Source organism: Eschrichtius robustus, chromosome 6, assembly GCF_028021215.1.
Source record: "Eschrichtius robustus isolate mEscRob2 chromosome 6, mEscRob2.pri, whole genome shotgun sequence".
Lineage (NCBI taxonomy): Eukaryota > Metazoa > Chordata > Mammalia > Artiodactyla > Eschrichtiidae > Eschrichtius > Eschrichtius robustus.
Genome location: NC_090829.1, coordinates 15,197,711 through 15,213,704, shown reverse-complemented (window position 1 = coordinate 15,213,704; position 15,994 = coordinate 15,197,711). Strand labels below are relative to the sequence as shown.

Below are 15,994 nucleotides of genomic sequence, written 5' to 3'. Positions count from 1 at the left end.
GCCTGCTCTGTCCTTGATTTACTTCGCCTTTCTCAGACTGAATCAAATTAAAACCAGAAGGTTAAGGTAAGAAACCTAAAGCAAATATTCTTACATTGGGAATCCACGGCTAGCTCTTTATAAAGTCATGGATGAGTTAATTGTAGCATCCGCACAGAGTAATGGATATGGTGAGGCTTATTTCCTTTACTAATAGATCTAGTCATAAAAAAGTAACAGTAAACCATGTCCGTGTCTCTGGATAATTACTAAATGATGTCAAACTATAAATAAATTCTACATAGAAGTCAAACATTCAGATAGTAGTAAAACAATAAAATAGGTAATAATAAATATAATACATATTAATAAAACAATATAATAAGTAATTTTAAAGCAATCTTCTCAGTGCCATCTATACACATATGTGATTACTAGATAAACAGAAAGGCAAAGTGACAAAAACTGGACATGAAAGGATATTTCCACTTTATAATAAAATAAACTTATAAAGTAGCTGATAATTTACAAAGCAGCCTCACATACATTTCATACATAAATTTAGCTCCTATGATGAAGACATTATCATACCATTTTATAGGTGAAGAAACAGACTCAAAAGGGAGTTAATTAGTAACAAGATCATATATGAAAGAATAAATCTCACTGGAAAAGTAAATATATAGTAAAGGTAATAATTAATTACTTATAAAGCTAGTGTAAAGGTTAAAAGACAAAAGTAGTAAATGTAACTATGCTTACAATAATTAGTTATGGGATACACAAAATAAACAGATGTAAAAATATGACATTAAAAACATAAAACATGTAGGGGGACAGTAAGTAAAAATGTTGATTTTAAAGTGGGAACACACTTAAGTTGTTATCAACTTAAAACAGAGTGTAAGTTATTATATGTAAGCCTCACAGTAACCACAAAGCAAAAGCCTACAGTAAATACAAAAAAGACAAAGAGAAATAAATATAAATGTAATCACTAAACAAAGTCAAACAACAAATGAAGAGAGCAAGAAAAGACAAAAGGAACAGATGTGGTCACTTCAGTAGCACATATAATAAAATTGCAACAATACAGAGAAGATTAGCATGGTCCCTGCACAAGGATGACATGCAAATTCATGAAGTGTTCAATATTTTTAACAAAGAGAAGGTTTAAAGAAAAAACAGAGATGAACAATACAATAACTGGAATGAAAAATATGAAAAATACACTAGAAGGAATCAATAGCAAAATAACTGAGGCAAAAAACGAATAAGTGAGCTGGAAGACAGAATGGTGAAAATCACTGCCACAGAGCAGAAAAAAAGAATGAAAAGAAATGAAGACAGTCTCAGAGACCTCTGGGACAACATTAACACACCAACATTCGCATTATAGGGGTCCCAGAAGGAAAAGAGACAGCGAAAGGGACTTAGAAAATATTTGAAGACATTATAACCAAAAACTTCCCTAATATGAGAAAGGAAACACTCATTCAAGTCCAGGAAGCACAGAGAGTCCCATACAAGATAAACCCAAGGAGGAACATGCTGAGACACATATTAATAAAACTGATAAAAATTAAAGACCAAAAAAAAAAAAAAAAATAACAACAACAAGGTAAAAGCAACAAACAACATACAAGAGAACCCCCATAAGGTTAACTGCTGATTTTTCAGGAAAAACTCTGCAGGCCAAAAGGGAGAGGCATGACATATTTAAAGTGATGAAAGGGAAAAAGCTACAACCAAGAATACTCTACCCAGCAAGACTTTTGTTCAAATTCAAAGGAGAAATCAGAAGTTTTACAGACAAGCAAAAGCTAAGAGAATTCAGCACCACCAAACCAGCATTACAACAAATCCTGAAGGAACTTCTCTAGGCAGGAAAGAAAAGGCCACAAATAGAATCAAGAAAATTACAAATGGGGAAGCTCACCGGTAAAGGAAAAGATAAAGGTATGAAATCATACACAAAGAAGTTTGATATCAAAACCAGCAATCATGAGAAGAGGAGAGTACAAATGCAGGATATTGGAAAGGCATTTGAAATTAAAAGACCAGCAACTTAAAACAATCTTGTTTATATATAGACTGCTATATCAAAGCCTCATGGGAACCACAACCCAAAAATCTACCATAGATACACACACAAAAAAGAAAAAGCAATCCAAACGCTTCACTAAAGATAGACATCAAATCACAGAAGAAGAGAACAAAAGAGGAAGAAAAAAGACCTTCAAAAACAAATCCAAAACAATTAAGAAAATGGCAATAGGAACATACATATCAATAATGACCTTAAATGTAAATGGATTAAATGCTCCAACCAAAAAAGACATGGACTGGCTGAATGGATACAAAAACAAGACCTGTATATATGCTCTCTATGAGAGACCCACTTCAGATCTAGGGACACATACAGACTGAAAGTGAAGGAATGGAAAAAGATATTCCATGCAAACTGAAATCAAAAGATAGCCAGAGTAGCAATCATCATATCAGACAAAATAGACTCTAAAATAAAGAATGTTACAAGAGACAAAGAAGGACACTACATAATGATCAAGGGAGCAATACAAGAAGAACATATAACAATTGTAAATATATATGCACGCAACATAGGAGCACCTCAATATATAAGACTAACAGCCATAAAAGGATAAACTGACAGTAACACAATAATAGTGGGAGACTTTAATACCCCACTCTCATCAATGGACAGATCATCCAGACAGAAAATCAATATGGAAACACAGGCCTTAAATGACACATTAGACCAGATGGACTTAATTGATATTTATAGAACATTCCATCGGAAAGCAGCCGAATACACTTCCTTCTCAAGTGCACGTGGAACATTCTCCAGGATAGATCACATCTTGAGCCACAAATCAAGCCTTGGTAAATTTAAGAAAACTGAAATCATACCAAGCACCTTTTCTGACCACAACGTTATGGGATTAGAAATCAATTACAGGGGGAAAAAACTGTAAAAACCACAAACACATGGAGGCTAAACAATATGTTACTAAACAACCAACAGATTACTGAAGAAATTAAAGAGGAAATTAAAAAAGTACCTAGAGACAAATGACAATGAAAATACGATGGTCCAAAACCTTCGGGACTCAGTAAAAGCAGGTCTAAATGAGAAGTTTATACCAATACACTCTTACCTCAGGAAACAAGAAAAATCTCAAATAAACAACCTAACCTTACACCTAAACCAACTAGAGAAAGAGGAAAAAACAAAACCCAAAGTTAGTAGAAGGAAAAAAATCATAAAGATCAGAGCAGAAATAAATGAAACAGAGACGAAGGAAACAATAGCAAAGATCAAAGAAACTAAAAGCTGGTTCTTTGATAAGATGAACAAAACTGATAAACCTTTAGCCAGACTCATCAAGAAAAAGAGAGGACTCAAATCAATTAAAGAAGAAATGAAAAAGGAGAAGTTACAATTGACACTGCAGAAATACAAAGGATCATAAGAGACTACCACAAGCAACTCTATGCCAATAAAATGGACAACCTAGAAGAAATGGACAAATTCTTAGAAAGATACAACCTTCTAAGACTGAATCAGGAATAAATAGAGAATATGAACAGACCAAACACAAGTACTAAAATTGAAACAGTGATTAAAAAACTTCCAACAAACAAAAGTACAGGACCAGATGTCTTCACAGGTGAATTATATTGAACATCTGGAAAAGAGTTAACACCTACCCTTTTTAAACTTTTCCATAGAATTGCAGACCAAGGAACACTCCCAAACTCATTCTATGATGCCATCATCACCCTGATACCAAAACCAGACAAAGACACCACAAAAAAAGAAAATTACAGGCCAATATCACTATGAACATAGATACAAAGATACTCAACAAAATACTAGCAAATCGAATCTAACAATACATTAAAAGGATCATACACCATGATCAAGTAGGATTTATCCCAGGGATGCAAGGAATCTTCAATATCCGTAAATCAATCAGCGTGATACACCACATTAACTACTAACTGAAGAATAAAAACCATATTATCATCTCAATAGATGCAGAAAAAGCTGTCGACAAAATTCAACATCCATTTATGATAAAAACTCTCCAAAAAGTGGGCATAGAGGGAACCTACCTCAATATAATAAAGGCCATATATGACAAACCCACAGCAAACATTATTCATAATGGTGAAAAACTGAAAGCATTTCCTCTAAGATCAGGAACAAGACAAGGTTGCCCACTCTCACCACTATTATTCAACATAGTTTTGGAAGTTTTAGCCATAGCAATCAGAGAAGAAAGGGAAATAAAAGGAATCCAAATCAGAAAAAAAGAATTAAAACTGTCACTGTTTGCAGGTGACATGATACTGTACATAGAGAATCCTAAAGATGCTACCAGAAAACTACTAGAGCTCATCAATGGATTCAGTAAAGCTTCAGGATACAAAACTAATACACAGAAATCTCTTGCATTCCCATACACTAACAACAAAAGATCAGAAAGAGAAATTAAGGAAACAATCCCATTTACCATCGCATCCAAAAGAATAAAGTACCTAGGTATAAACCTACGTAAGAAGACAAAAGACCTCTATTCTGAAAACTATAAGATGCTGATGAAAGAAATTGGAGATGACACAAACAGATGAAAGGATATACCATGTTTTTGACGGGAAGAATCCATATTGTCTAAATGCCTATACTACCCAAAGCAATCTAAAGATCCAATGCAATTCCCATCAAATTACCAATGGCATTTTTCACAGAACTAGAACAAAAAATTTTTAAATTTATATGGAAACACAAAAGACCCCAAATAGCCAAAGCAATCTTGAGAAAGAAAAACGGAGCTGGAGGAATCAGACTCCCTGACTTTAGACTATACTACAAAGCTAGTCATTAAAACGGTATGGTACTGGAACAAAAACAGAAATATAGATCAATGGAATAGGACAGAAAGCTCAGAAATAAACTCATGCACCTATGATCAATTAATCTATGAAAGGGAGGCAAGAATATACAGTGGAAAAAAGACAGTCTCTTCAAAAAGTGGTGCTGGGAAAACTGGAGAGCTACATGTCAAAAGATGAAATTAGAACACTCTCTAATACCATACACAAAAATAAACTCGAAATGGATCAAAGATCTAAACATAAGGCCAGACACAATAAAACTCTTAGAGGAAAACATAGGCTGAACATTCTTTAACATAAATCACAGTAAAATCTTTTATAATCCACCTCTTAGAATAATGAAAATAAAAACTAAAATAAACAAATAGAACCTAATGAAACTTAAAAGCTTCTGCACAAAAAAGGAAAACCATCAAGAAGATGAAAAGACAACCCACAGAATGAGAGAAGATATTTGCAAATGAAGTGATGGACATGAGATTAATCTCCAAAATACACAAACAGCTCATGCAGCTCTATGTCAGAAAAATAAACAACCCAATCAAAAAATGGCAGAATATCTAAATATACATTTCTCCAAAGAAGACAGATGGCCAAAAAGCAAATGAAAAAATGCTCGACATCACTAATTATCAAAGAAATGCAAATCAAACCTACAATGAGGTATCACCTCACATCGGTCAAAATAGTCATCATCAAAAAGTCTACAAACAATAAATACTGGAGAGGGTGTGGAGAAAAGGGAACCCTCCTACAATGTTGGTGGGACTGTATATTGGTACAACCACTATGGAGAACAGTATGGAGGTTCCTTCAAAAACTAAAAAATAGAACTACCATATGATCCAGCAATCCCATTGCTGGCCATATCTTTGGAGAAAACAATAATCTGAAAGGATATATGCATCCTAATGTTCACTGAAGCACTATTTACAATAGCTGAGGCATAGAAACAACCTAAATGTCCATTGACAGAGGAATGGATAAAGAAGTTGTGGTACATATATACAATGGAGTATTACTCGGCCACAAAAAAGAATGAAATAATGCCATTTGTAGCAACATGGGTGAACCTAGAAATTATCACACTAAGTGAAGTAAGTCAGACAGAGAAAGACAAATATCATATGACATCACTCATATGTGGCATCTAATTTTAAAAAAAGATAGAAGTGAACTTATTTACAAAACAGAAACAGACTTACAGATATCAAAAACAAACTTATGGTCACCAAAGGGGAAATGTCAGGGCAATGGATAAATCAGGAGCTTGGATGAACAAACACACACTACTATATATATGATGGATAACCAACAAGGGCCTCCTGTATAGCACAGGGAACTCTACTCAATATTCTGCGGTAAGCTGTACGAGAAAAGAACCAAAAAAAGAATGAATATACGTATATGTATAACTGAATCACTTTGCTGTACACATGCAACTAACACAACATTGTAAATCAACTATACTTCAACAAAATGAAAATATTAAAAAAAGGGGGAAAAAGGAACAGAGAGGAACTACAAAAACAGCAAAAGAATTAACAAGATGGCAATAACCATGTACCTAACAATAATTATTTTAAATGTAAACACACTGAATTCTCCAATCAAAAGACAGAGTGGCTGAATGTATAAAAACACAAGACACATCTATATGCTGCCTACAAGAGAGACAAACAGATCGAAAGACACAAACTGAGGGGATGGTAAAAGGTATTCCATGCAAATGGGAACAAAAAGAAAGCTGTAGCAAAACTTATATCAGACAAAATAGACTTTTTAAAAAACAAAAAAGACTGTAACAAGAGACAAAGAAGGACATAACATAATTATAAAGGGCTCAATCCAAGAACACATAACAACTGTAAAAATATATGCACCCAATATAGGAGAACCTAAATAGATAGAGCAAATATAAACAAACATAAAGGGAGAAATTGACAGCAACACAATAATAGAAGGCGACTTCAACACCTCACTTACATCAGTGGACAGATCACCTAGACAAAAAGCCAATAAGGAAATACTGGCCTTAAATGACACATTAGACCAAGCAGACATAATAGATATAAATAGAACATTCCATCCAAAAGCAGAATACACATTCTTTTCAAGTGCACATGGAATATTCTCCAGGATAGATCACACGCTAGGTCACAAAACAAGTCTCAATAAATTTAAGAAGATTTAAAACATATCAAACATCTTTTCTGACCACAACAGTATGAGATTAGAAATCAATTACAACAAAAAAACTGCAAAAACCACAAACATTTGGAGGTTAAACAATATGCTACTAAACAAGCAATGGGTCACTGAAGCAATCAAAGAAGAGGAACTTCCCTGGCAGTCCAGTGGTTAAGACTTCGCCTTCCAATGCAGGAGGTGCAGGTTCAATCCCTGGTCGGGGAGCTAAGATCCCACATGCCTCAGGGCCAAAAAACCAAAACATACAGCAGAAGCAATATTGTAACAAGTTCAATAAAGACTTTAAAAATGGTCCACATCAAAAAAAAAAAAAAATCTAAAAAAGAAATCGAAGAAATCAAAAGATACCTGGAGACAAATGAAAATGGACACACAACAATCCAAAATCTATGGGATGTGGCAAAAACAGTTCTAAGAAGGAAGTTCATAGTAATAAATGCTTACCTCAAGAAACAAGTTTCAAATAAACAATCTAATTTTACACCCCAAGGATCTAGAAAAAGAAGAACCAATGAAGCCAAAAGTTAGTAGAAGAAATAACAAGGGTAATAGCAGAAATAGATGAAATAGAGACTTTAAAAAACAAGAGAAAAAAGCAGTTAAACTAAGAGCTGGTTCACTGAAAAGATAAGCAAAATTGACAAACCTTTAGCTAGACTCACCAAGAGAAAAAGAGAGGCCTCAAACAAATCAAAAATGAAAGGAAAGATGTTACAACTAATACCACAGAAACACAAAGAATCATAAGAGATTACTATGAAGAATTACATGCCAACAAACTGGACAACCTAGAATATATATAAACTCCTAGAAACATATTATCTACCAAGACTGAATCATGACGAGTAGGAAATCTGAGCAGATCCATTACTAGCAAGGCATCTGAATTGGTAATCAAAAATCTCCCAACAAACATGAGTCCAGGACCAGATGGCTTCACCAGTGAATTCCACCAAACATTCAAAGCATTAGTACCAATCTTTCTCAAACTCGCCCTCAAAATATGGGAGAACGCCTCCAAATACATTTTACGAGGTCTGTATTACCCTGATACCAAAACCAAACAAGGATGGCATACAAGAAAAAAATTACAGGCCCAAATCACTGATAAACACAGGTGAAAAATCCTCAACAAAATATTAGCCAACTGAATTCAACAATATATTAAAAGGATCATACACCATTATCAAAGGGGATTTATCAGCGATGCAAGGATGGTTCAACATCTGCAAGTCAGTCAGTGTGATTCACCATATTAACAAAATGAAGGATAAATATCATATGATCATCTCAATAGATGCAGAAAAAGCATCTGACAAAATTCAACATCCATTTATGATTAAAAAAAAAAAAAAAACAACTCTCAACAAAGCGGGTATAGGAGGAACATACCCGAACATAATAAAGGCTATATATGGCAAGCCCACAACTAACACCATACTCAATAGTGAAAAGCTGAAATCTTTTGCTCTAATATCAGGAACAAGACAAGGATGTCACTCCAGCCACTTTTATTCAACATAGTATTGGACGTTTTAGCCACAGCAATTAGGCAAGACAAAAAATAAATAAATAAAAGGCATCCAAATTGGAAAGGAAGAAGTAAACTTGTCTCTATTTGCAGATGCCATGATACTATACATAGAAAACCCTAAAGATTCCATCAAAAAATGGTTAGAACTAATAAATTCAGTAAAGGTGCAGGACAAAAAATCAATACACAAAAATCAGCTGCATTTCTTTATAGTAATAATGGACTATCAGAAAGAGAAATTAGGAAAATAATCCCATTTACAATAGCATCAAAGAATACAATACCAAGGAAGAAATTTAACCAAGGAGGTGAAAGATCTCTATACTGAAAACCACAAGACATTGATGAAAGAAATTGAAGATGGCACAAATAAATGGAAAGATATTCCATGCTCATGGATTGAAAGAATTAGTATTGTTAAAATGTCCATACTACCAGAAGCAATAATATACAGGTTCAATCCAACCCCTATCAAAATTCCAATGGCATTTTTCACAGAAATAGGATTAAAAAATCTTAAAATGTGTATGGAAACATAAAAGACCCCAAATAGCCAAAGTAATCTTAAGAATAACAAAGCTGGAAGTATCACACTCCCTGATTTCAAACTGTATTACAAAGCTAAAGTAACTAAAACAGTATGGTATTTGCATATAAAAGGACACATAGATCAATGGAACGAAACAGAGAGCCCAGAAATTAACCCACACATACATGGTAAATTAATTTATGACAAAGGACCAAAGAATATACAATGGGGAAAGGACAATCTCTTCAATAAAAGGTGCTGGAAAAACTGGATAACTACATGCAAAAGAATGAAACTGGACAATTATCTCATAACATATACAAAAATTAACCCTAAAGGGATTACATACTTGAATGTAAGACATGACACCATAAAATTCCTAGAAGAAAACACAAGTGGTAAGCTCATTGACATAGGTCTTGGTGATGATTTTTTGAATTTACGTCAAATGCAAAAGAACAAAGGCAAAGATAAGCAAGTGGGAGTACATCAAACTAAAATGCTTCTGCACAGCAGAGGAAACCACCAAGAAATGTAAAGGGAACCTACAGAATGGGAGGAAATATTTGCAAATTATGTATCTGATAACGGGCTATTATCCAAGATACATAAAGAACTCATACAACTCAATAGCAAACACAAACAAAAAAGAAACAAAGCTTGCACACAAACAATCCAACTAAAAATGGGCATAAGAGCTGAATAGACTTCTTTTTCCAAAGAAGTCATACAGATGGCCAACACGTACATGAAAAGATGCTCAACGTCATTAATCATTACAGAAATGCAAATCAAAACCACAATGAGATATCACATTATACCTCTTGGAATGGCTATCATCAAAAAGACAAGAAATAACAAGCATTGGCAAGGATTTGTAAAAAAGGGAACCCTCATGCACTGTTGGTGGGAATGTAAATTGGTATAGCCAATATGGATAACAGTATGCAGTTTCCACAAAAAATTAAAAATAGAACCACCATATGATCTAGTAATTCCACTTCTGGGTATTTATCCAAAGAAAATGAAAATACTAATTTGATAAGATATGTCTACCCCTATGTTCATCACAGAATTAGCCAAGATATGGAACCAACCTAAGTGCCTATCAATGGATGAATGGATTAAGAAACTGTGGTGTGTAGGGCTTCCCTGGTGGCACAGTGGTTAAGAATATGCCTGCCAATGCAGGGGACACGGGTTCAAGCCCTGGTCCAGGAAGATACCACATGCCACAAAGCAACTAAGCCCGTGAGCCACAACTACCGAGCCCGCGTGCCACAACTACTGAAGCCCATGCACCTAGAGCCTGTGCTCTGCAACAAGAGAAGCCACCACAACGAGAAGGCTGCACACCACAACAAAGAGTAGCCCCTGCTCGCCGCAACTAGAGAAAGCCCATGTGCAGCAACAAAGACCCAACCCAGACAAAAATAAATAAATTAAATAAATTTAAAAGTAAATAAATAAAAAAAGACTATGTGGTTAAAAAAAAAAGAAACTGTGGTGTGTATATATACAATAGAATATTATTCAGCCACAAAGAAGAATAAAATCTTGCCATCTGCGACAACATGGATGGACCTCAAGGGCATTAAGCTAAGTGAAATAAGTCAGAGAAAGACAAATACCGTATGATCTCTCTTATATGTGGAATTTAAAAAACAAAAACGAGCTCATAGATACAGAGAACAGATTGGTGGTTGCAAGAGGCGGGGGGTAAGTGGTGGGAGAAATGGGTGAACTTTTTTATAAGTTTAAATAAATTGAATAAGAAAATTTTTTTAAAGAAATTCGATTTTTAAAAAAATGGTTTTCACCACCAGTCTAAACCATGAGAAATCCACTTCTTTTCCTTTTTGTCTGCTCCTTAAATCTCAAGTATACTTGAAATGCATTAACCACCACAAAACATTGTTAAGGTTTTCCTTTGCATAAGACATTTAAATTGATTCTTTAACTACCAAACACCACAGATGCAGGCTATTAACCTTGAGTGATGGCTTTTGTAAACACACTGCATTCTGAAGACAGATCAAAGGTTGTATATCTTGCTCCCATGATGACCCACTGTCATGGCCTCTAAGTAACTTCAATAACATTGTTTGGAATAGCCAATTTAACCAAGTTTTAGTTTTTTCCCCTCTTGTATACACAATGTTTCTAACATGCAGTGGGGCTGATGGAGAAAAGAATGGGGAAGATACTTGCATTACAAATACAGACAATGGCATCTCCTCCACGGAGACACCTAGACATTTCCTCTGAGGGCCAACTGCTCAAGGTAAGTTGAATTGTGCCCTGGTTTCTTGGTTGTCATGTTTGCAAACCTCTATTTTCTCCCCACTGGTTATTTATTCAGTGTCAGTTCACGCACGGTACTTTGCTGGGCTTTACGCCAAATTATTTAAATATACTTGGTCTTCTAAAATGTGAGAAATATAATCCACAGAAAACCGTAGTGACTGAATTAAATAAGAGAGAACAAGCAGTCACAAAACAAGCAGGCCTTCAGAATTTGCACTGCTCTTTACCATCTATTGTCTCCTTTGATATACCTTATAGGAAAGACACAGTGCATACTGCCTGGTGAGGCAGAACCATCAGAATTGTGTGCTCGGTTGAGGTGAGGCCGTTCAGACATAATCCAAAGAAATAAGAAAGACTGTACTGCTCATTAGTAGAGACATCCTAAGAGACTCCCTCATCTCCCAGTCACATTGAAAAATGCCACCCTCTGTATCCTCAAGAGTGAATGTAAGTGAGCACTGCTCATGTGCTCCAGGAAGATACTGTGGAAGAGGTTATGAAGACCAGATCTTCATTCTTTGGGATAACCTCAGACAGTCCTCTTTCTTTAGCATAGCTTACAGATTCACAGGCCAAGATGGCAAAAGTGAGAAAACTGCAGTTGAATGGAAAGAATATTTGCAAGGGAACAAAACAGCAGCTGGCTTTCAGCTTTGCCACAATTATTAAGTGTTCTATGGAGAATTTTTGTTTTGCATAATAAATTAAAAGTTAATACACATAAATCAGACCAGGTTTCTACAGGGGCTGAGAGGCAGGTGCATGCATAGTAGATGGAACCACCTCCTGGCTCTGACTATACGCACCCACACTTCCCACAAACCTCTTCTAGTCCATTATCTGAAATGTACACCATTAATGAGTCAGGCCTTTGAATCTGCTATTAGAACACAAATTCCTTTCTGAGAGGCAACATACCAGGCTATCAGCTATTAATAACCTCTTCATTAATCAGAAAATAAGAAGCTAGTTATCTAGAAAGGGCCTAAGGGAATGATGAGAAAAGTGGAATTATTCATTTATCAACACTTTTTTGAAGATCTACTAACTGAACACCATAGTACCAAGTGGGGATAAGGTGATGAATTCATTCACTCATTCACTCACTAACTGCCTCCCTCATTCACTTGTTCATTCATTCAACAGATATACCAGGAATTGGGACATAAATTCTGCCCTCAGAGAGAGACTATAATCCATTAAAAGAAATATTATTTGTATCTACAAAACAGGAATAAATACCATGAATTTAAAAAATGCTATTAGTATGGAAGTTAGTAGATAAGAGAGATTAATATAGATGAGGTGATCAAATATGGCTTCATGGAGAAGGCATTTAACCTGAATGTTGAAGGATGGCTAGCATATGAATATGCCAAGTGGGAGAGAGGCTGAAGAAATGGCCTAAATATGTTAACCTGCTGCTTAAGGGAGCCAGCCAGCATGAGGCAGCAGAACTCTGCTGCTGCCAGACGCTGGGGGGAATGGAAGGGGGGAAAGTGAATGATGAGGTGTGCAAAAAGGAAGAAATTCCAGAGGCAGGCAGCATGTCTTGCTTTACCAATGTGCCTGGGGCCAGGCTTGTGCTTATCTACGTCTCAGGCCTTCTGCTTCTGAAAGTATAATTTTGTGGATCTTGGAGATTCTCTAGCCAAAGAGCCCTTATTTTACAGAAGAGAAAACAGGAGTTTGATAAATTATCCAAGACCACAGAGCTAGTAAGTGGCTGATTTGAGACTATGACCAAGTTACCCTGAAATGAATAAATGTAGCATTTTTTCCATGTGTGCCGAGGGCTATCAAGCTAGCTAGCAGCATCTCTCATGTGTGTATGTCTACACATGACAGTAGAGGAAAAAGGGAGAATTATCAACTCTGAGATTAATCAGAAGAGACATGGGATATGAGAAGTTTAAGAAACACAGACCTGCATATTTTCACATCATGAAAGAAGCTCCTTTTGGAAACAACGACTTAACTGGAACCTTGGGCTACAATATTTCCATCTATACAATAGTGGTCTATGAACTATAACAACTCAAGCTTCTAAGACCTTAGCTATCAAGGTGCCTGCTTCACACATCAACTCCCCTCACTGTCATTAACTACTATTGTTATAAATGCAAATAGAAGGTTCATGGATGGCCAAGGATTGACTTCTCAGCAGGATAAAATGGAACCAGCAGAAAAGCAGCCAGCCATCCACCACTTGAGTTTAAATTGAAAACATCTCGCTTGATAGCCAGATTTCCAATTCAGAAAGATAAGCTGTCTTAACAGTAAACATGAAATGCCAAGAAAAACATAAAAAATATTTTAAAGCAAGTTGCATTGGGCCTTCTATCTATCTGTTCTTAGAAATTTCTGCCTCCATCAGAATTAAGTTTCCTCTACTCGGTAAGTCATAAATTTCCCCAAATTCCAGACCATTCAGAGCAGTGTTGAGCAGATGAACGTTTAAAAATCACAGAATTAGAGATTGTTGGCAAGTATCTTAGACATTATCTGTTCTGACTCTATTTTCACATAAGATGGAACTAGCCAAGAGAAACAATGACTTGGCCAAGGTTATACACATAATAAAGATATAGAACCAGTTCCAGAAGCAGATTTTCTGCCTCCGGACTTTGTTTGCCCACCTAGGGCCTGGGGAGCAAGCTTTCTTGCTATTCTCCTCACTGGCCAGGTGGGAGGAGGATTCTACTCCCCTTACCAAGAACACAGCGTGCTCAGGGTTCAGGCTTTAATCAGGGACAGTTCCAGCTCCCCGCCTCAAGTGGGATTTCACTTCAACCTTTCAAATCCTTACCTACAAACATAAAATATTAAAAGTGAGATTATCTTCTTCCTCCCAAGCCACTGATGTGACAGAACAACTTTTTCAGGTAAGTCTAAGTGAACTTTTTTAGATATTCCCAAGCTTTGTGCCACTTCTTTCTACAAAATTTCCCTTTTCACTTTTAAAAATTTGATGCTTTATGAATGAATGCATTATAATATAAATATATCTTCAAAAAGTATTACAGAATTCGAAGCTATGGACAGATCCTACAATACAGAATGGTTAAGGGTATGATCACTTGATGGAAAATGAATTCGCTACTAACATCATCTTGGTAATTAACATCAAGACTACACTGTGAATTAGGAAATTTTTTTAGGATTTAATGTTAAGGGAAAAAAAATCCAAGTTATAGTAGTAAATACAATCTATGATTACACTTTGTAAAACCATGCTTTTAAAAAGGTTAAAAACTAACTAATAATTGCCACTGTGTTGCAGTTGTAGAATGCTATTTTAAAATGCTATTTTTAAAACTATTTTTTAAAAAAATAGCAAATGCTATTTTAAAAACTTCTAAGATTCTAAAAAGTGAACTATTATAATATTTTGATATATTTAAAATTGTACAACTAAAGCAAATTATAAATTTAAAATTTGATAGAAAATTTTTAAGTATCACTTGGGTAAAAGAGGCTTGAGAATACTATCAGCTACAGGTTCTAGACCCTGGAGTTCGGGAAACAATGGAGATGTTTCACAGCACTCTTAGTATGCCAACTAATCAATGAGAAAGAATTCTGCTGACTTTTCATACCTGACTCCTTACCAGTCTGGATCTGAAATGAAGTTGATTTATTTCCATCACTTAATTGTTTATAAATTCAAGGCTCAAATGATGGACTGTTTCTTCCTGGCTCCCCTCCCTGCCATCATTAGCTTGGCATCAGAAGAAAGAGCCGCAAGCCTCCTCCCAAGGTATGCCTTGTAATTTTGAAGCTGTAAGTATTGCTGGAGTCACCATACTTTATAGACTCAGTATTTTATTATTATACAGGGACAGACCAGTTGAAACTTAGCAAGAGAAGGTACCAAATAATGTGTATTTTCAGAGAGGATCAAAAGCAGCATGATATGTTTGTGTTCTTATGCTACCATGATAGTTCTTAGATGACTCTCAAATCAGAGAAGTATCTCTTTGTCAGAGTTTTTAGAAAGAGAAGATTAGTAGATATAGAGAATTAGGGAGTATGCTCTTTCAGGTATGAGCCAAACTTTGTATAAAACTTTGGGGCCTGTAAACCAGAAGGCCATGTACAAAATAGTCGATGTTTACACAATTCATGAATTTGAATTCCAGGTAGCAGAGTAGCACAGAGGAAGCGTGCTGGGCCCATGAATTTGAATTCCTTATTGAAATAAAAAGAAAAAGTTATACAATTCCGTATATTTTCATACTTTGTAAAAGTTTACACAATATTTTATATATATATCTTTTTTTTAATGAATACTTTTTATGGTGAGTAAAGCTGGGATTATTATTCCCATTTTACAGATGGAGACTCTAAGGCTCAGAGAAGTTGGCTTGGCCAAGGTCACTCAAAGGGCCAGGGTTCAAAACCAAACCTTCAGACTTAACATAGTGCTTTCTCTCTACTGCCTCTTCAGCCTAATTTGATTAGGCTTTGCCTAGAGGCAGAAAATGATCTTGATGATTTCACAGTCT

The 15,994-nt window shown here is 35.4% G+C and overlaps 1 non-coding gene across 1 annotated transcript; it reads left to right on the top strand.

Annotated features, from left to right (window-relative positions):
* Window positions 1-1,031: 1,031 nt before the first annotated feature.
* Window positions 1,032-1,138, top strand: LOC137766898 (U6 spliceosomal RNA). The gene has a single exon (XR_011074425.1). It is a non-coding gene; the product is annotated as a U6 spliceosomal RNA (small nuclear RNA).
* The last annotated feature ends 14,856 nt before the right edge of the window (window positions 1,139-15,994 follow it).